The sequence below is a fragment of the Sus scrofa genome, chromosome 1 (assembly GCF_054392235.1).
Source record: "Sus scrofa isolate SSC_HxYL_T2T_F1_AM1 chromosome 1, Sscrofa_HxYL_maternal_Yorkshire_Landrace_v2.0, whole genome shotgun sequence".
In the NCBI taxonomy this organism is placed as follows: Eukaryota; Metazoa; Chordata; class Mammalia; order Artiodactyla; family Suidae; genus Sus; species Sus scrofa.
This window is the reverse complement of record NC_139383.1, coordinates 230,123,790-230,142,276: the sequence shown is the minus strand read 5'-3', so window position 1 is coordinate 230,142,276 and position 18,487 is coordinate 230,123,790. Positions and strand designations below refer to the sequence as shown.

Sequence of the window (18,487 nt, the reverse complement as noted above, 5' to 3'; positions counted from 1 at the left end):
TCACTTATACAGGGAAACTTAAAAAAGGATACAAATGAACTAATTTTCTGAACAGAAACAGACTCACAGACTTAGAAAACAAATTTTTGGTTACCAATGGGGAAATGTGTGGAGGGGGAGGGATAAATTAGGATTTGGAGATTAACAGATACATATTACTATATATAAAACAGACAATAAACAAGGACCTTTTGTATAGCACAGGAACTCTACTCAATATTCTGTAATAACCTATAAGGGAAAAGAATCTGAAAAAGAATAGATACATGTATCTATATCACTTTGCTGAATCACTTTGCTGTACACTTGAAAAACAGCAGTGTAAATTAACTATATTCCAACATAAAATAAAAATTTGAAAAAAAGGAAAAAGATACCTGAAAACATTCTCTATCATGTAAACCAGGATGATATGAACAAATGGTAATTGTTAAATTTTAGAGATTTTACTCATAAGAGAGACACATAACTTTCTCTCCATACTCATGCTGACAATCTCCGGTGGGAGTGTTTCAAAAATCACCTGTCTAGAGTCTGATCTTCCATTTTATAAGTCTAGAAATTCAATTTTGCCCATGTATTCAAAACTACTCAAGTTCTCTGGGATGTTCATGCTCACTGACTTTTAAGATCCTAAAACACAAAACAGAATGCCAAAAGTGTAAGTTTTTTTTCATTTATAGTATTTTTGTTTGTATCTTTTAAATTAAAAATAGTGGAGAAGATTTTTTATTAGTTATAATACTAATATCAGGGCACCTTCTTGTATCAGTTATCTACTGCTGTGTAACAACTACGTCAAAACTCAGAAATTTAAAACAGCACATATTTGTTTTTGCTCAGACATCTAAGTTCAACAGAGAAGTTCTGGGCCAGGATCTCTTAGCTCTGCACGGGCACTTGCTGTCAGCTTGTGGTTAGGCTACAGTCCGGCTGGTCTAAGATGGCCTCACACATGTCTAGGCATACATGTTACATGGCAATCAGCCAGAGCAGCATGAGTAAATAGGTTTTGTTTATCATCTGTGAGCAAGTTGGCCTGCACGTATTCCCACAATGGATGTACAAAGTTCAGAGAGAAAGAGGGGAGTATTCAAGACCTCATGAAACCCAAGCTTAGAACAGGTATACCATAACTTCCATTTTATTTTACTGGCCAAAACAAGTCACAAATCCAGCTCAAATTCAAGGGGTAAAGAAACAGTCTCTAGCAATTAACAGGATGAGTCATAAAGTCATATACATGCCACAGGAAAGGAAATAATTGCAGCTATTTTGGCATCAATTTTCCATAGCTCCCTTTTTGGGGCTCTTTGAATCTGAATTAATAAGCAGAATTCACTTGATAAATACAAAATTAAATCTAATTGGATAGTGCTCAGGGGTTATTTCTACTAAGCTTCAAAAGAACTTGATCAACTATCCCTGATCCAAACACAGATGTACCAGAATACCACATTGCCTTTCTCTTGCCCCATCCACAACCCTGAATGTCCATTTCAAGATTACCTCTCAGACTGGACTCTTTCTGCACATGCCTGCCACTAAACCCTTTCATTCTGCATTTCTTTTTGCTGGTTTCATTTTTCTGGAGACACTTGTTTCCACATAATAGATTTTCTTTCTGTAGTCCCTATAATTATTACTATGTTAGGTTTTCAGTCAATAAAAATTTAATTGCTGCTAAAATTGATGCAGGAAAAGACAGAGGAATACATTCTCTCTTCATCTCCCACCTCCCCCTCAGGGGCATAAAGGCAACAGAAGATCCAGAATCTGAGAGGAGAATCCTTTTCTTTTTTATTTCATTAGCTATTGCTATCATGACTGGGAATTTCTGGCCCTATGGTTCATAATTCAGTGGAAAGGCCCAAATGTCTGTGGGCCACAGATTTCCTGAACTCTTCTGGAACTGAAACCCAGTTATTTTGCAGAAATTGAAGGAGCCCAAACCCTGTCAGAGTAAATTAGCATTTAGGTATTCAACACTGCTTTGGAATGAGTCTTTCTGTAGAAATTAGTTTTCTAGGTCACTATTCCATTACACAGTGCCCTTCTTAGGAGAGCTCAAGGGAGAAATTTCTCTCTGATCTTGAAATGGGAAATAGTTGGGCTGCTTCTTAGTGCCTGGGGTGGTTTTGTGGTGACTGTTAAGACAGATAAGGTGGACAACGAATGTGAGGGCATCTCTCTGGTTTAGCGCCAAGACTGCGACCCACCTCAGGAAAATCTATGGGACTTCTGGTGTTAATTTTAGATGTGAACTTCACACCTGACTTTGCCTTATCTTTTCTAGTTCTATATACTCTCTATTCTGCTTCCCTCATTCAATTATTGTTATGTTTATTTTGTCCTATTTAAGATACTTATTTAAGCAGACTCAAATGCACTTTAAACTTCAGAGAATAAGCAAACAAATGCCAATTTCTCAAGAAATCTACACTTTAATTTTTAAAATACTTTTTAAAATTCTACAATTTTATCTATTTTGATAGAATTCTTCCTTTTCAATTTCAGATACTACGGCTGGATTGATCATACTTCTCAACAGTTCCTTATCATCTTTGGTTTAAGACCACTCTCATTTTTTTTCTTTTTTTCCTCTTTATCTCAGTGATATTCCTTACCTGTTCCATGGCACACATTTCAATGTGCTTAATACATGCCCTTTTGTTTGTCTGTGTTCTTATAAAATATAAAGTTTAACATGCATAGATATTAGTGGTATGCAAATATTATTACTGTAAACCTCAATCTTTTTCACTCAACACTGCATTTTTAAGACCCATTTATTTTGCTATGGATATAGCTAGTCTGTTTGCTGAATAGCATGAATCCAACACATTTGGCTTCTCTGCTCCCAAACTGCCTTCAATCCTCAACCACCACAAAAATGTTGTGAAGACAATCCTTACACAGAGAGGGAACACTTTTGACAATGAAAAGGGTTCTATTCATGATTATACCAAGACAGCATATACATATATGATAAGTGTCTCAGGCAAGCTAAAATTCCTGTCACCTTACTCATATTATTAGCTTTTTGTATTTTTTTCTTTAATTTTCACTCTTGTATCTTTACCCATTTTTCATTGATGTATCTGTCTTATTGACTTGAAAGAGATGGAAAATTTTCTAAAGTGAGCATACATTTCTTTGTCTTCTTAGTGCTTAACTAGCATGACAATGCTTTCTGGCAAAACTAGAATCACATGACAATGAGTATAAGTAACAACGCTGGGGTTATAGGATTCTGGAGTTATGTGGGTACAAATTGTTACAGACTGAATTACATACCTTCAAAATGCATGTGCTGAAGCCTTAACCCCCAGAGTGACTATATTTGGAGATGTGGCTTTTAAGCAGGTAATTCAAGGTAAATGAGGTCAGGACATGTGGATGTCCTACTCCAATATGGCCTGTGACCCCTATAAGATAAGAGAGAGAGAGACACTGAATAGGTGGTGCACACGCAGAAAAAAGTCATGTGATAACATAGCAAGAAGGCAAACATTTGCATACCAAGGCAAGAAGCCTCAGGAGAAACCAAACCTGACAACACCTTGATCTCAGACTTCCAGCCTCCAGAACGGTGAGAAAATAAATTTCTGCTGTATCAACCATCCAGTCCTTGATATTTTGTTAGGGCAGTCCTAACAGACAATTACACCCATCCATATATAGGAAACATTTTACATTTAGTCATCTGCATCTTTCTCCTAAGACAAAATGAAAGATTCCCAGCTTTGTGATATACCAGATGTTGTAACCTGGCTGTCTTTCCATAAAATTATTCCCTGAGTCAACAGCAAAAGTAGCCATTTGCCAAATGATTTCCTCAGACCACAGTAAACCTCTTTTTTTAATTGGAGCTATCTATGTCCTCTATGTTAGCAGCATCTTTCAAAGCAGCAATAGGGCGTGAGTACTGCCAGCCAACCTTTCCGCTCTCTTTTATATAACTCACCCTCCTTATTCACAGGTTGAGGGGGATCTCTCAGCACTTAAAAGTTTGAATGGAAATTCATTGGAAGGGGCTTACTTTAAAAACTTATCAATTCCTCATTCTCCGGGCAAGTAACACTTTCCGAAGACCTGATACCAGAACAAGGATGGAAAATGTTTCATTTCATAAAACACCAACCAAATTGATAATGGTTATGTAGAACATTGTGTTGAGAAAAATGCAAAGGCTGGATGTGAACTCAGTAGGTAAAAGTGCCATGATGGACTTGTAAAGTCTGCCATGGCCCTGGTGTCAGGTAGGATCAGCCATATGTTGGCCATCTCTGTCTGTGTAGATGTTCACTTTGTTGTTAATGATTGACCATGGGGAAAAAATTCATGATGTAGGCATCCTCCAAACTTTCACCTTGAATATTATGAGTCTGGAAGTTCAGTGTATTATTTATAAGATGAATAAAGCCATTTTGTGATATCATCTTATCTCCATTTTCTTTTCTAGAAGATGCCTGGTTAACAGCAAGTCAATGACAATGGCAGCCCTGAGTGTTTTCTACGTGCCCAGCACTGATGTGACCATTTTATATCTATTAACTCAAACTACACAGAATCCCCATTCTACAACTAAAGCCACCAAGGCCAATGAGATTAAGCAACTTTTCAAAGTCATGGAGCCAATAAGCAGGGTTCAAAACCAGAAATGTGATCACTTCTAAATATGACATCGTTTTGATGCCTGCAAAAAAGATGGTTAACACTTTCTCAGTAATTCATGTGATTTTTTTTCACAAGAAGCTAATAATAAAACATGGTTCCTTTAGGTAAACTCGCAGTACTGATGTAAAAATGAAAATTTAAAAATGTGGAGGCAATTAGGGGAAAAGATTGCTCATCCATCCATGTGTTTCTGGGGTGTTTGAGATGCTTACTGTGCCATGCCCTGTGGTGAGCTTTATAAAGATGATCTCATTTAGTCCTGAAAAACATCCTAGGAAGTGTTTGTCCCTACTTTATGGATGGGGAAATAAAGGCAGAGAAGTGAAGTAACTTGTTCCCAAATCACGCAACTGACGAGTGGTGAATCCAAGATCCCAACCTAAGTGGTTTGACTTCAGAAGGTGCGTCTTTCAAACCATGCTTTACCCTGAACCCCAGATTTGCAAAGTTTTACTAGGTGGGCCTCCAGATTAGATACAGGTAAAAATCTTAAACTCCTCTAAATTGCTTACTTCTTTCAGCACTTGGAGGCATTTTACAACTTGCTGTATGACAACTGGAGTGCTTTATACAAATTAATCAATTGTGTCATTTCTAGGAAACTGTTCAGGGTATAGACTGTGTTCAGAAATCAGGTATTTATTCCCATGGAAAAGTCCATTAATTCTTTTTCAGCTACATGATTTCCTTTTTTTTTTTTAATCTTATTTTCCAACATGATATCCTCGATGATTGACCAAAGACTCTCTCAAGGAAAACATATGTGGTTCAAACACCTGTGTTGTTCCTTAAGAAGCTTATGCTTCTGCCATGTGATGCTTGATGGGTCTATATTTTTTCCAAGTGTGGAAAGTCTGTCATAGGTGCTAGGCGATGGTTTCCGGGACAGTGCTAATTATTTTGCCACTTCTGTGTATGCCATTAGCAACATGTATAATCCCAAACATTGTGATCAGATCTTACAAACCTGTAAGGAACCTAACTACAAGGTGCCATCATAAACGCCACTAGAAATTGTTTACAAAACCTAATTCAACACCATGTTTCGGCATTCTCCAGAGCTAAGCTTATCTTGCTGGACTGTTTGTTCTCTATCACACTGCAGATCTCCAAGTCACCAGACCTTCTGGAGAACACCCTTGAATTCCTAATGAATGTCCTGTGACTCTACGGAATTTAGTGGCACATGGCCCAACTTTTCACTAAATGGTGCTCTCCACCACCACCACCTCCGCTACCCCTAGCCCCTGCTGGAGAGCTGACCCCTGGGCCTTCAGCTTCATAAACCTAAGCTTCAGATACTTTCCCTTTACCCCACTGTGATATTGCTTTATCCTTCCCTGCCCCCCACCTTCGTCATTGTATTTCTTTTTCACTGTTAGTACCCCATATCTGCTACCTATAACCTTTATGGACATTCTTTTCTCTACCTGACTCTCTCATTCATATATTTTCACTTTTTTCTTTTGATGTCTCTCTTCTTCCTCTATTGCTTCTCTCATGCTACATGGCTTTGGACTGAGCTGAGAATCCATGTGAGTGGCTCTCTTTCAGTTTGGCTCTATTGAGTTGCTGCCCTTTCACCCTCCACTTAAAGAAATTCTTGAAATCATCTGGCAAATTTGTATGTGTATATGTGGACATGTGTGTGCATTTTGCTGGGGAGAAGACTGTGGTAGACCCTATGGACCATCTATCCCAACACTACTCACAATTCCCCATGCCTTGACTTCCTTTGTCAAAGAGGCTAAAATCTAAAATTTTCAATTCCCAATGTTTCCTAGTTTTAACCCATGAGAAGGAAAGCATGCCTTTTTGAATAAAAAGCAAAGCCTCACTAAGAGAAAATAAAACCTTTGTGCTTTACTCTTTCCTCATATTCCTGTCTGGAATATGGATGTAAGGGTGAGATGTGTAGCAGCCATATTGCAAACATGAGGTTCTCAGCCTGAGAATGAAGGCCTGTGTATAAAGTAGAAGGGCAGAACGTTGGAAAGAGCTCCAGTCCCTGATGACATCCTTGAGCTAGTATCCCAGTTCTGGATTGCCTACCTCCAGACATATTTACATATTATGAAATATATACACACACACAATTTTAAAAAGGAGAGGTGAAAGTATAAACAGGAATTCTGAAATTTTCTTGCTGCTTCCTGACAGATTATACTGAACATGCCCTAGGGGAAAACATCCCATTTTGGAGACCTCTGTTACATAACGAAGAAACTATTATATTAATAGAAATCAGCAAAACTTAAACAGCAATGATGAGGAAGGGGGAAAGATACCAAGAAAAGTATACTATAACATAGGGTGATAGTGTAAGGTCATTTTTTATCTTATATGGCTAAAAGGACATACATAGAATGTTAATAGTAGTTAATAGTAGTAGCTTTAAACTATTGTGGGAGTTTGATTGTGGCTCAGTGGATATAAATCCAACTAGTATCCATGAGGATACAGGCTCAATCCCTGGTCTCACACAGTGGTCAGGGATCTGGCAATGGCAAGAGCTGTGGTGTAGGTCACTGACAAGACTCAGACCCCAAGTTGCTGTGGCTGTGGCATCAGCCAGCAGCTGTAGCTCCAATTCGGGAACCTCCATATGCCGTGAGTACAGCCCTAAAAACCAGACAACAGCAACAACAACAACAAACTATTGTGTGTTCTTAGCTTTCAGCATCAATCATGTGGTAATTTTCAGTAAGAAAAACAAAAAGAATAAATGTTATTTTAAATACCCAAATAGTTCAAGTTAGACCTTCCCCACTTTACAAAATTACTTTTTCCTTCAAGGTACTCTTGTCATGAAGCTGATTATATCCCTGCCCTAAACACACTCCACTGTGAGCTCCAACCAGGCAGGTATGATGATGAGGATTCAAGATGATGATGCCTCATTTCAGGTGACTCCAGCCTGCCCTTTTGGGAGGAGATGGTTGGAGTGGGGAAAGTCCTGTGGGATGTCAGCTCTGGTGACCAGACCACCCTCCCATCTGTCAGTGTTCTGTCCCCATGTCTCATTCTGTTTATCACAAAATTTCCCTCATTCCCATTCCTGCAATAGAATGATGGGCTTTTCATCTTGGAACACCATCTAATCCAAGGTCAAAGAGGAGACATCAGCAGCAGAGGTCAATCATTAACAACCACCATCACCACCATCCCAACTGCCATATAGAATCCCCCCTGCAGCCTGGGCATCATCATCATTCTTATTCTTACAAAAGTCCCACAAGATAGGTCATCTCCATTTTAAGGCTGAAAAAACCAAGGCTCAGATAGACCACATTTCCCAAGGCTGAAAAAGAAGCAGAACCAAGAGTTGAATCCAGCTATATCTGGCTTCTAAATCTGGGCTGTTTCTACCATTTCAGCTGACTCAAGACATGTTCGTCTGATCTGTTACAGACATACCCACAAAGCAGTTTGTCTCTGTAGGTGTCCTTAGTTTTTGAAGCCTCAAAAAGTCCATTTCAACACCACCACCACTCCCTTCAGTGTAGGGAATGCTTCCTGAAAGCCTCATCTCTCAGCAGATGGTGATATTTGATTTGCTTAACACCCTGGGACCTGTCACCAGACTTAAAAATGATGCTTAATTAATTGCTTATATTAAAGAGCTGGCACTTTCTGCATTTGTTTCACACTTCCAGCCTCAATCGTGTTTTTGTTTCAGCAATAATATTTACATGATTAGCAAGTAGTCAATTCATACTATAGTGTGGACCTGAGCTGTTTAGGGGACTTCCCAAAGTAGATACCCTTGACAGGTGTGAAAAAATAGGCGTTTTTCACAGAAAGGGCCAGGCACAAGATCTTCTGCTTGTTTGTCAATGAAAATTGTGCTTGGATAAACAAATATTCATGGAGAAGTGACCTAGTCTACGTGTCAATCAACATTTCCAAGGCCCCATGGGGGCTAAAAAGAAGTACACTCACCAAGAAGTCAAGGAGTCACAGTATGGAGTTCTTGTCGTGGCTCAGCAGAAATGAATCCGACTGACATCCATGAGGATGCAAGTTCAATCCCTGGCTTCACTCAGTGGGTTAAGGTTCCAGTGTTGCCATGAGCTGTGGAGTATGCTTCAGACTCGGCTTGGATCCCATGTTGTTATGGCTGTGGTGTAGGCTGGCTTCAGCTCCGATTTGACCCCTAGCCTGGGAACTTCGGTATGCTGCGGGGTAGCCCTAAAAGGCAAAAAAAAAAAAAAAAAAAAAGTCATGGTAAACTTAACTCTATTTTTGCTTCCCCTTCTTTTTTTTTTTTTTTGCTCTAAGACTCTAAGATCTAGATGCATAGATTATGAAGAAGTATTTTACATTAGATATGTGAAGTTTTAATAGGCATTTGCTAAGGTCTCCCAAAATATGATTATGCAAACGGAAGAAATATATGGCCTGCATGATACTACCATTAAGTAGGTCTGTGATGTTAGATGACACTAGGATGTGAATACATGTCAAACTGGAAAGAGGTGATATGCCACAAGATTATCCCATGCAGTATTTTTAACCAAGAATCTACATAATGATACAGAAAAGCAAAATTATATCTTTTGATAACTGAAAGTTGGTAGGAATAAAAGCATTTTGGATGACAAAATTCTTGATAGAAAGGACAATGGGTTGAATTTTAACACCATGAAATTTTGTAGAAACAAATGCCATAGAAGCACCAGAACTAGTGCTGCACAGGGAAGGCATGGATTTAAGGGGTGCCATCCATAAACCACACCCCTCTTCCACAAGCTTCACATGAGGCAATGGCATGATACGACTCAAGTCACTAATGCATCTGCTCAACTGTACATGTAAAGTACTGAGATGGAGGACATGAACTGAAAGCCCTGCTCACATCTTTACTACTCAGTCCACCCTTAGATAACACCTCTGGCTGTAAGTAGTTGGCCACATATGATAACATTCTAATCAGGACAGTTTTTAGAATAATAGGATTTGCAGGTGATAATCAAACCTGGAAAACAGGCATAAACTGACACTCCTGGATTGAGTGGGACCCATGTCACCTAGTTATAAGGGATATAGACAGATTGGAAGGGATTCAGAGGAGAAACTGGATAATGGAAAGGTCTCAAAAAAAGACAGTATGGTAAATCTCTGAAGAGAGATGTTCCACGTAAGAAAGAGCCAAGTGAGGTTTATATGAAAGCTACTTTGATATATTCAAAGTGAAGCATGTGGAAGAGGAATTGGATTTACGGATTATGAGTCTTGAGGGAGTCTATTATGAGGCATGCACTATAGAGAAAATGACTGCTTCTCAGGGGTGCTCCCTCCCAAAAGGGAGAAATGAACAACTGAGCTCCAGCTATGAAAAACATTTTGGAAGCCTACCTGGGTATCTTTATCAGTTTCTATTCATATGCCTACTTAGTTTTCCAAACAAACTCCAATAAATAGGAATAATTCCTTTTTAATGAAAACCAAATGTTTTTCTTTTAAAATGTTATTATTGTTTAAACATATGGTTGTTCTTCTGTTTTTATCAAAGAGAAATTCCTTTTTGGGAATTAGACATACAGAGATTTGTGCACCCTGGGCCATCTCCTATAGTTTTATATATGCTTTCATTGGGTGATTATTTAGAGAATAATTTCCTTCAATATTCTCCTTTATAAAGACCAACACAAATACTATATTACACTAAATCTAAGACATGCTGATTATAAGATACACAACTATTATATAACATTAAGAGAGAAAAAATTGCTGCCAATGAACTACACCCTGAACTTCTTCACACATCTAGATTCCAATTTTCCTGGGCCAACTCAAAACTGTCATATTTGTTCCCATTTTTCACAGGTTATTAGTGCCTGTGTCATTAAGAACATTGAGAATGCAATATTGCTTTAAAAAGCATTCCACTGTTATCTCCGGAATTTTCTTCCAAGCAACTAAAATTTGCTCTGAAGGTTCTGATGTTGTTACTTTTTTGATCCCACCAGCAAATGACAAGTTTTCAGACAATAATCAGGATTTTACTCTTTCTTCAGTCCTTAAATTGTTAGCAAACTAAAACCATGAGGAAGTGAAGTTCTCCAGTACATCATCAAGAATAACAACAAAATCTGCCTTGCATTGGAAATGACAATTGGCAATTGTCTCTACACCAACTGGTACCTGGCCAACAGATGCCTGGGATGTCAAAAAGTGAAAGATGGATGTTTAAGAATTGATCACACCCAGTAACTCCATTTCTGTCTGCTTTTCTTGTTCTAGGTTATGCCCTTTGCCTGCTAATCCCTCTGATGCTTTCCACATCAACCATGATAACTTCCATTAGTTCTTCTTCCTTTAGCTGAGAGTCTCAAGTTCTCTCCTGGGTTGTCTATTTCTATTCTATGCCCAACTTTGTCTACCTTGGAAGTATTCCCAATCTTCTCATTTTAGCTGGTTTTCCACTGTCTGCCCATCAACTGGTAGAAAACAAAGCAAAATGAAAAGGTCAAGCAAAATTTTGCATCTCAAAAGACATGCTTCATCTCTCACTGTTTTTGCTAAGAAGTGCTATACAGCTTTACAGGCAAGACGTACTTCTCAGCTCTGGCTATGAACTAAAGTCATGTGGAGTGATTTTTAAAATGTAGATTCCAGTGGGCTCTCCAGACCCACTGACACAGACTCTCAGGGTTGGGAGTGGAATCAGGGGGATGCAGGCACTTGTATGGTTCAGTTTCACAGAGTATCATGTCATCCAAGGTGCAAACCATTAGGAGGAGGACAGTAGGCGTTTTGCCCTTCGTGAGGGGATAATTTGACTGGCAAACACAAATATGGAACTAAGATGCCTCAGCTCTAAGTGTGCAGCAGAAAACAAGTCGTATAGGTGGGCCATAGTTTAATTCACTCACAATTATCATATTCCTGCCATCCTGTATTCAACACAATTAAACTGAGGGTTATGAAGGGCATTGATATGACTGGGCATGAGGATGGGCGTGATGAGCACATGGGCTGGAAACAAAGGATGAAATTTTCTCTTTCCCATCTTGCAACAATCCCCAATCCTGGCTGATCTGAGGCCATGAGGAAGGAGATCTCATCCTCCACCTCTAGCTACACCTCTCCAGGGTCTTTTCAGGAACAAGATGATCTGAGTATAGTCCTGATTCCCTGATTTACAGATATCATATAGCCTAAGAGTGGAGAGTGAGGGGCTACACTCAGAAAATATGCACCTGGAGTTCCTGTTGTGGCTAAGCAGGTTAAGAATCCAACTAGTATCCATGAGGATGTGGGTTCAATCCCTGGCCTCACTAAGTGGGTTAAGGATCCAGCAGTGCTGCAAGCTACAGCATAGGTTGCAGATGTGGCTTGGATCTGGTACTGCTGTGGCTGTGGCCTAGGCCAGCAGTTGCACCTCTAATTTGCCCCCTAGCCTGGGAACTTCCATGTATCACAGATGTGGTCATAAAAAGAAGAAAAAAAATATATATGTATACATATACATACACACACACACACACACACACACACACATATATACACATATACCAAAAGGCTCAGGAAGTAGTTTTTATTGCTGCAGGAGAGCCCTGGCATTCTCCCTGAACCCATCTCTGTTTTTAGCAAAGTTTCTTCCAAGTTTTAGTTGATCATGAGGATCCCCCATCTTGTCTGGGTTAAAGTAGATAACTGGTGACTCTACTCTTGACTCTATAGCCTTTTGATGGTGCAGCTTTGGTTTCCACACCAAAGCCCAGGTCCCCTCTTACTCACCTCTAGAATCCTCCTGCTGGTAACTGAGGAAGAGTCTGAGATTCACTATCTCCTGTGAATTTCTTTCCTTCTTGGGCCTAAAGCAGAGGCTGCAAGCAAGAACACAAGCAGCACAACTCATTGCAAATGAGTGTTGATGGCTGAAATAAATACTTACCTTGCACTTTTTCTCTTGCTACTGTGTACTGAACATACACCATGTGCCTGGCCCTTTATCTATGTTATCACATTTAATCCTCACCACAACCTGTGAAACAGGCTTCACTGCCTCTCTCTGTTTTACAAAGGGGGAAACAAATGCAGGTTAAGGAACAACCGTAGGGCCATACAAGGAGTAAGGACTAAATCCAGGAATGAATCCCAGATCTGATTCCAGAGTCTAAGGTCTCTGAAACATTGGTTGTATGTGAAAGGCAGAGAGGAAGAAATAATTTGTACTGACTGAGGGAGGGATGGACAGATAAACAAATAAGACTACATAAATACTTACAGATATATACATATAATAGGACATATATAATGGAAATTAGGGTGGTGGTTATATTGGTGATCACTCAACAGTTCTTTAAAATGTTTTGTATGTTTGAAAAAATTTGAAGTTGTGCTGGAGAAAAAGAAGAAAAAGAGTGGCAGAATCAAAATCAGGGACAACAAAACATTCTTTCAAGGAGCTCTCTCACATTTCACCATGAGGTTGAGGATTTTAAACTCAATTTAGTTTTCCAAATAGTTACTGTGATTTTATCATGTACCAGGCACCAAAACACCTGCCAGCTGAAGATGCTGAATCCATGGCAGGTGCTGTGAGGACATAAGACAGAACCCTTCTGGGGTTCATTCACCCAGCAGCTCACACTAACACATCCTGAAACACAAGGCTGACTTTGATAAAATGCTATGATGAGTGTGAGAAGTGCTAAAGGAATATGAGGACAGATAAAATAATAATAACTGAGAAGTCTGTGAAGATGCCTGGGAAATGTTAAGATGTGAACTCTGCCTTGGAAAATAGGGATGATATCCAAAGATCTGAACTATTTTTACTTAAAACACTTCTAATCCCAAACAAGTTGGTTCCTCCTCAACCACACCAACCAATTCTCTAATACCAACTGGAGGCCCTAAAATGCAATTCAATTCTCACACTATCTACTAGAGGTAGAGTCCATCCCACAAGTTAAGGGCTCAGTCCCACAAGACAGCTCCAGGGTCAGATGCCAATCAAAAGTTGTGGGTGTAGGAGTTCCCGTCGTGGCGCAGTGGTTAACGAATCTGACTAGGAACCATGAGGTTGCAGGTTCGGTCCCTGCCCTTGCTCAGTGGGTTAAGGATCCGGCGTTGCCATGAGCTGTGGTATAGGTTGCAGACGCGGCTCGGATCCTGCGTTGCTGTGGCTCTGGCGTAGGCCGGTGGCTGCAGCTCCGATTTGACCCCTAGCCTGGGAACCTCCATATGCCGGGGGAGCGGCCCAAAGAAATAGCAAAAAGACAAAAAAAAAAAAAGTTGTGGGTGTAGGTCCTTTGTTTTTTTTTTTTTAGGACCACGCCACAGCACATGGAAGTTCCCCGGCTAGGGGTCAAACTGGAGCTTCAGCTGCCACCCTACACCATGGCCGCAGCAATGCGGGATCCCAGCGGCATCTGAGACCTATACCACAGTTCACAGTAACACCAGATCCCTGACCCACTGAGCAAGGCCAGGGATTGAACCTGCATCCTCAAAGATTCTAGTCAGGTTCATTACCACTGAGCCACAAGAGGAACTCCTGAGGACTCATTCTCACAGCCAACTGCTATGCTGTGTGCATGCAACTCCTTGAGGCTGGCTCAGACTCTGGACCTTAGACACCACTCAGCCATTTCTCTCCCAAGAAATGGGGTTTTATAGTCTCTTCGGGTTCTACTTGGGAAGTGATGACAACCCACACAATCTGGGGTTTCTCTGTTTACCAACTTTCCCTCTGAGGGGCAGGGCACGAAGCCACTTTCTCAGAAGAGAGGGGGAACAGCAGCATCTAAGAGCTCTCTCCGCCCCCATCTGCCTTTCTGTCTGCCCTTTGACCTCCTGATGTCTAAAAGCTCTTCCCTCCCTAGACTTAGCCCTCTCCTCCCTTCCCCTCATCACCAGCACACCTGGAAAACTATATGTTCTATCAGAGGCAAGAAGCCTTGCTCCAATGCACAATTTCTATGCCACATATCCTTAGGGTCTTAACTTTTGAAAATCAAAACATTTTTTTTCTTTTTCTTTAGTGAAACTCTTTTATTCCATGACACAATAAATGATGGCAGAATGAAGTTGGGGTCAGAGGTTGAGGCAATAAGAGTTGCCAGAGGGAGGAATCAGTTCATATACTAAAAATATCATTCTGTCCATGTCATGACCACCCTTTAAATTTGCTCATCCCTGGAACCAAGGGAAAAGTGTACCCTGCCTGCTCCTTGATAATAACAACTCCTTCTTGTTCTTTTGTCTCAGAAGAATTTAAGCTGTAGGTGGCCTGCTCCAGACTAGGCTGCAGACTGAATCTCAAGGGAAGCCCAATACCTAAAAATGATGAAGCACACACCCTGAAAATGGCCTCAGTCCTAGAGTTACTTCTGACTCTCTGGGGGTTTTTCTCAAGAAATATAGCAGGTAGTCCCCAAGCTGCTAATCACCAAAGTGTGTATTAGTTTTAAAATACAATTTACTAATGTTAGTTGTATGGAAGATGTGCCTGCCATGCAGTCTTTGAAAAATTAAAATCCAAGATCCTAAAGTTGGGTTGACATGCTTCACAAGTTTTTTGTGCCAATAACCACCACAGATGAGAATGAACTGTTTCTCATCTTCCTACCTGGCCATGCACAGCTGGTCTCTGGCCCTGTTCATTGAGTCTTGCACCTCTTGTGGTATCCTTTGGCTAAACATTAGAGTCCTTTGTTTGTTTTCTGTGACCCCCTCAGGTTCATATGACAGTCCTTTGTGGGGCCTGAAAGAGAAATAACTTGTTAGTCAAAAAAAAAAAAAAAAATCAAAGTAAAAAATGCAGAGGTTTGGCATTCCTGTCGTGGCTCAGTGGAAAAGAATCTGACGAACATCCCTGGCCTTGCTCAGGGGGTTAAGGATCTGCTGTGAGCTGTTTTATAGGTTACAGATGCATCTCGGATCTGGCATTGCTGTGGCTGTGGTGTAAGCTGGCAGCTGCAGCTCTGATTCAACCCCTAGCTTGGGAATGTCCATATGCCACGGGTACAGCCCTAAAAAGACAAAGTAAATAAATAAATTAAATAAATAAATAAATAAATAAATTTTAAAAAAGCAGAGGTTTGAGAAAAATATTAACTGGATGCTTTTCTTCACCAACTGCTCACCCCAGATGAGGACCTTGGGAATTTCATTTCTAAAACATACCTACATATTACAAAGATCCTTCAGTTCAAGTCAATGAATGTCCATAGGGCCTATCTCCCAGCATAAACCCATACAGATAAAGGTCAGAGATGCCTCTCCCCATTAAATAGAAAGAGATTTTCCTTGTCACAAACTAAAATCCTCCCTATGGCCATGCTTTGATCCCTACACTTGCTCCTAATGGTTGCCTTATGAATGAGAGTTAGGAATAATAAATCATTTCCTGTTACAAAGGCTGCATAAACCATTTCAAAACAGCAGACTTCCTGCTGGAATGATCTGTCTCTGGGCCAATGATAGTAAGTCGAGGGAAAAAGTGGATGGGGTGGTGGTTTGAGGGTTGGGACACACTGCCAGGTCTTGAAGGGAAACATTCAGGAGCGTGTGGCCTTACCACCTTATGTGTATTCTGAAACAATGCCCAGAAGAGAGGCTGGCCTCAATTAGGCTGAGCTTTTGCACCCATACAAAGAATTTAATACCAATTATTTGATTGAATGTTTAATATTTAGTGAAAAATAATACAAATGTATAGGATCATTCAAGGAGTATGTGTGTGCCAGATACCACATTCCCTCTGTTCCGCCTTTTCATTAGGGATGGAGAAAGTTTCTTTTTATTTCAAGAATACAAATTTAGGTCCTATGACCAATAATGCTAACAGATATGAATAAAACATTGGTCGGGTTTTACAACTCTGAAAACAATAAATCAACAACAGCTCAAGCAGTGGTCATTGTTTTTGTTTTTTAAATTGTTTAATTACAGTTGATTTACAGTGTTGTGTCAATTTATGCTCTACAACAAAGTAACCCAGTCATATATATATATATTTATATATATATATATATATACAAGGATATATATATACTCTTTTTCTCATATCATCCTCTATCATGTTCTACCCCAAGAGACTGGCTACAGTTCCCTGTGCCATATAGTAGTATTTCATTGCTTATTCATTCTAAATGTAATAGTTTGCATCTACTAACCCACAGAGATCATTTTAAAAAAGACCCCAAAATCTATTTATTAAACTTGGTGTTTTATCAATCATTTCCATTGTCCCCTTAGTACTGTGTAAAATACACAGGAAATTTCTCATCAATACCACCCACCCCCCAAAAAAAATTAAAACACATGCTTACAAAAAATATCTCTCATGTAACCAGAAGCACATACAGTATTTTAAACTCACGGCAGCATTCAGACCTGTTAAAACATTTTTCAGCTCCCCTGAAGACTTCACTCAAAAAGAAGAATCCATATACTTTGCCCAGTGTGCCTGACTTAAAGTAGCGTGAGGTTAGAATCATCCACATGTGAAGTTAAACAATGAAATTCTCCAAATCTATACACACTGTGAGAATCTATAACCTCTTTTCCAACCAGCAAACTGGTTTCAAGCATTCGGTTCACTGGTTACATCCAACAGCCACGGATAAGAGGCTACCTCCCAAGTGAAAGGGAGGCGGGGGATGAATTCTTGAAAAATGTGTTCTCATGATAATTCCTGTGCTTCATACTGCATGGATGGTGTTTGTTAAGCTCTTTGGAAAGGATGCCTGGGTTTAATTGTTGGAATTTTAACAAAAATGCTTTTTGCAGAGCACTATGTACTATCTCATTTCATGGAAAAAACAAAATGCCATGTAATTTTTTATATAACTGGAACATTTCAGGATTTCAATTTTTTCTTAAATTTGCAGCCAGATTAATCTTCCTAAAGTAAAACATGTATTTTCGAGAAAAGTTTAACTAGCCCATCTACTGAGCTGTGAGCTCGGGGAATACTTGCCAGAAAATACGGTCATTGAACTAGCATGAAGTTCCTGTCCCACATGCTCAGGTAAGTAGCTTGTGCTTTCTCTTTTTTCTTTCTTTCTTTCTTTTTTTTTCATTCCCTGAGTGCCTTTCATGCCTCTCTCCCGCAATGTCTATCATCACCTCCATAAGATGACTTTACTTTCCTGCTTAGAGAGCTTCAATCCTTCTACCTTTGGAAACATCTCTGTCCTCTTCTTCCTCTTAAGGCAGAAAGTTTATGCAGAAATCCTAGCTCAAAGTACAGTTACTTCTATAGTCTAGACACAAGAAAAATCCTTCTCCAGCAGGGTAAGCTATGTTTTATACTTGAATGCACACTCTTTCTAAAGGGACACAGAGAGAAAAGGAAAAGGGACTTATGATAGCCAGTCCTATCAGCTGACTTGAGGTTCTTGTTCCGTTGAATGATCCCCAAGATTCCCCTCCATTCCCATCTGCTCAGTCCTATGCTCACGGCCAGAATTACAGACCTTAGGACATACCTGTCAGAGCATCTTTCCTCCATGGAATTCTGGGAATTGCTAGTAATTGGAATTCTCTTTCCCTCTATATCCCCTGAGTTCCTTTCAAGGCCTCCCGGGGCTTAGTAGAGTTCAATGTTCAAAACTATTGTTTTAGTTCTATTCTTAATTTTTTGAGGAACCTCCATACTGCTTTCCACAGTGGTTTGCACCAATTTATGAGGTGCAAATTGTATGAGGATTCCCTTTTCTCCACATTCTCTTCAACACTTGCTATTTCTTGACTTTTTGATAATATCCATTTAATGGGCATGAGGTGATATCTCATTGTGGCTCTGATTTGCATTTCTCTAATAATTAGTAATACTGAACTTTTT

The 18,487-nt window shown here is 39.8% G+C and overlaps 1 long non-coding RNA gene across 7 annotated transcripts in view; it reads right to left on the bottom strand.

Annotated features, from left to right (window-relative positions):
* The window catches only part of LOC100737021 (uncharacterized), a 171,855-nt gene that overhangs the window by 77,810 nt on the left and 75,558 nt on the right, over window positions 1-18,487 (bottom strand). For 6 of the 7 annotated variants that reach the window (XR_014822420.1, XR_014822417.1, XR_014822415.1 and 3 more), the window contains exons 2-5: window positions 15,266-15,400; window positions 12,427-12,515; window positions 8,623-8,871; window positions 3,298-3,428 (exon numbers count right to left, since the gene is read on the bottom strand). This is a non-coding gene — a long non-coding RNA (uncharacterized LOC100737021). The remainder of the gene's footprint in view (window positions 1-3,297; window positions 3,429-8,622; window positions 8,872-12,426; window positions 12,516-15,265; window positions 15,401-18,487) is intronic. The other variant, XR_014822418.1, reaches the window with a different exon arrangement.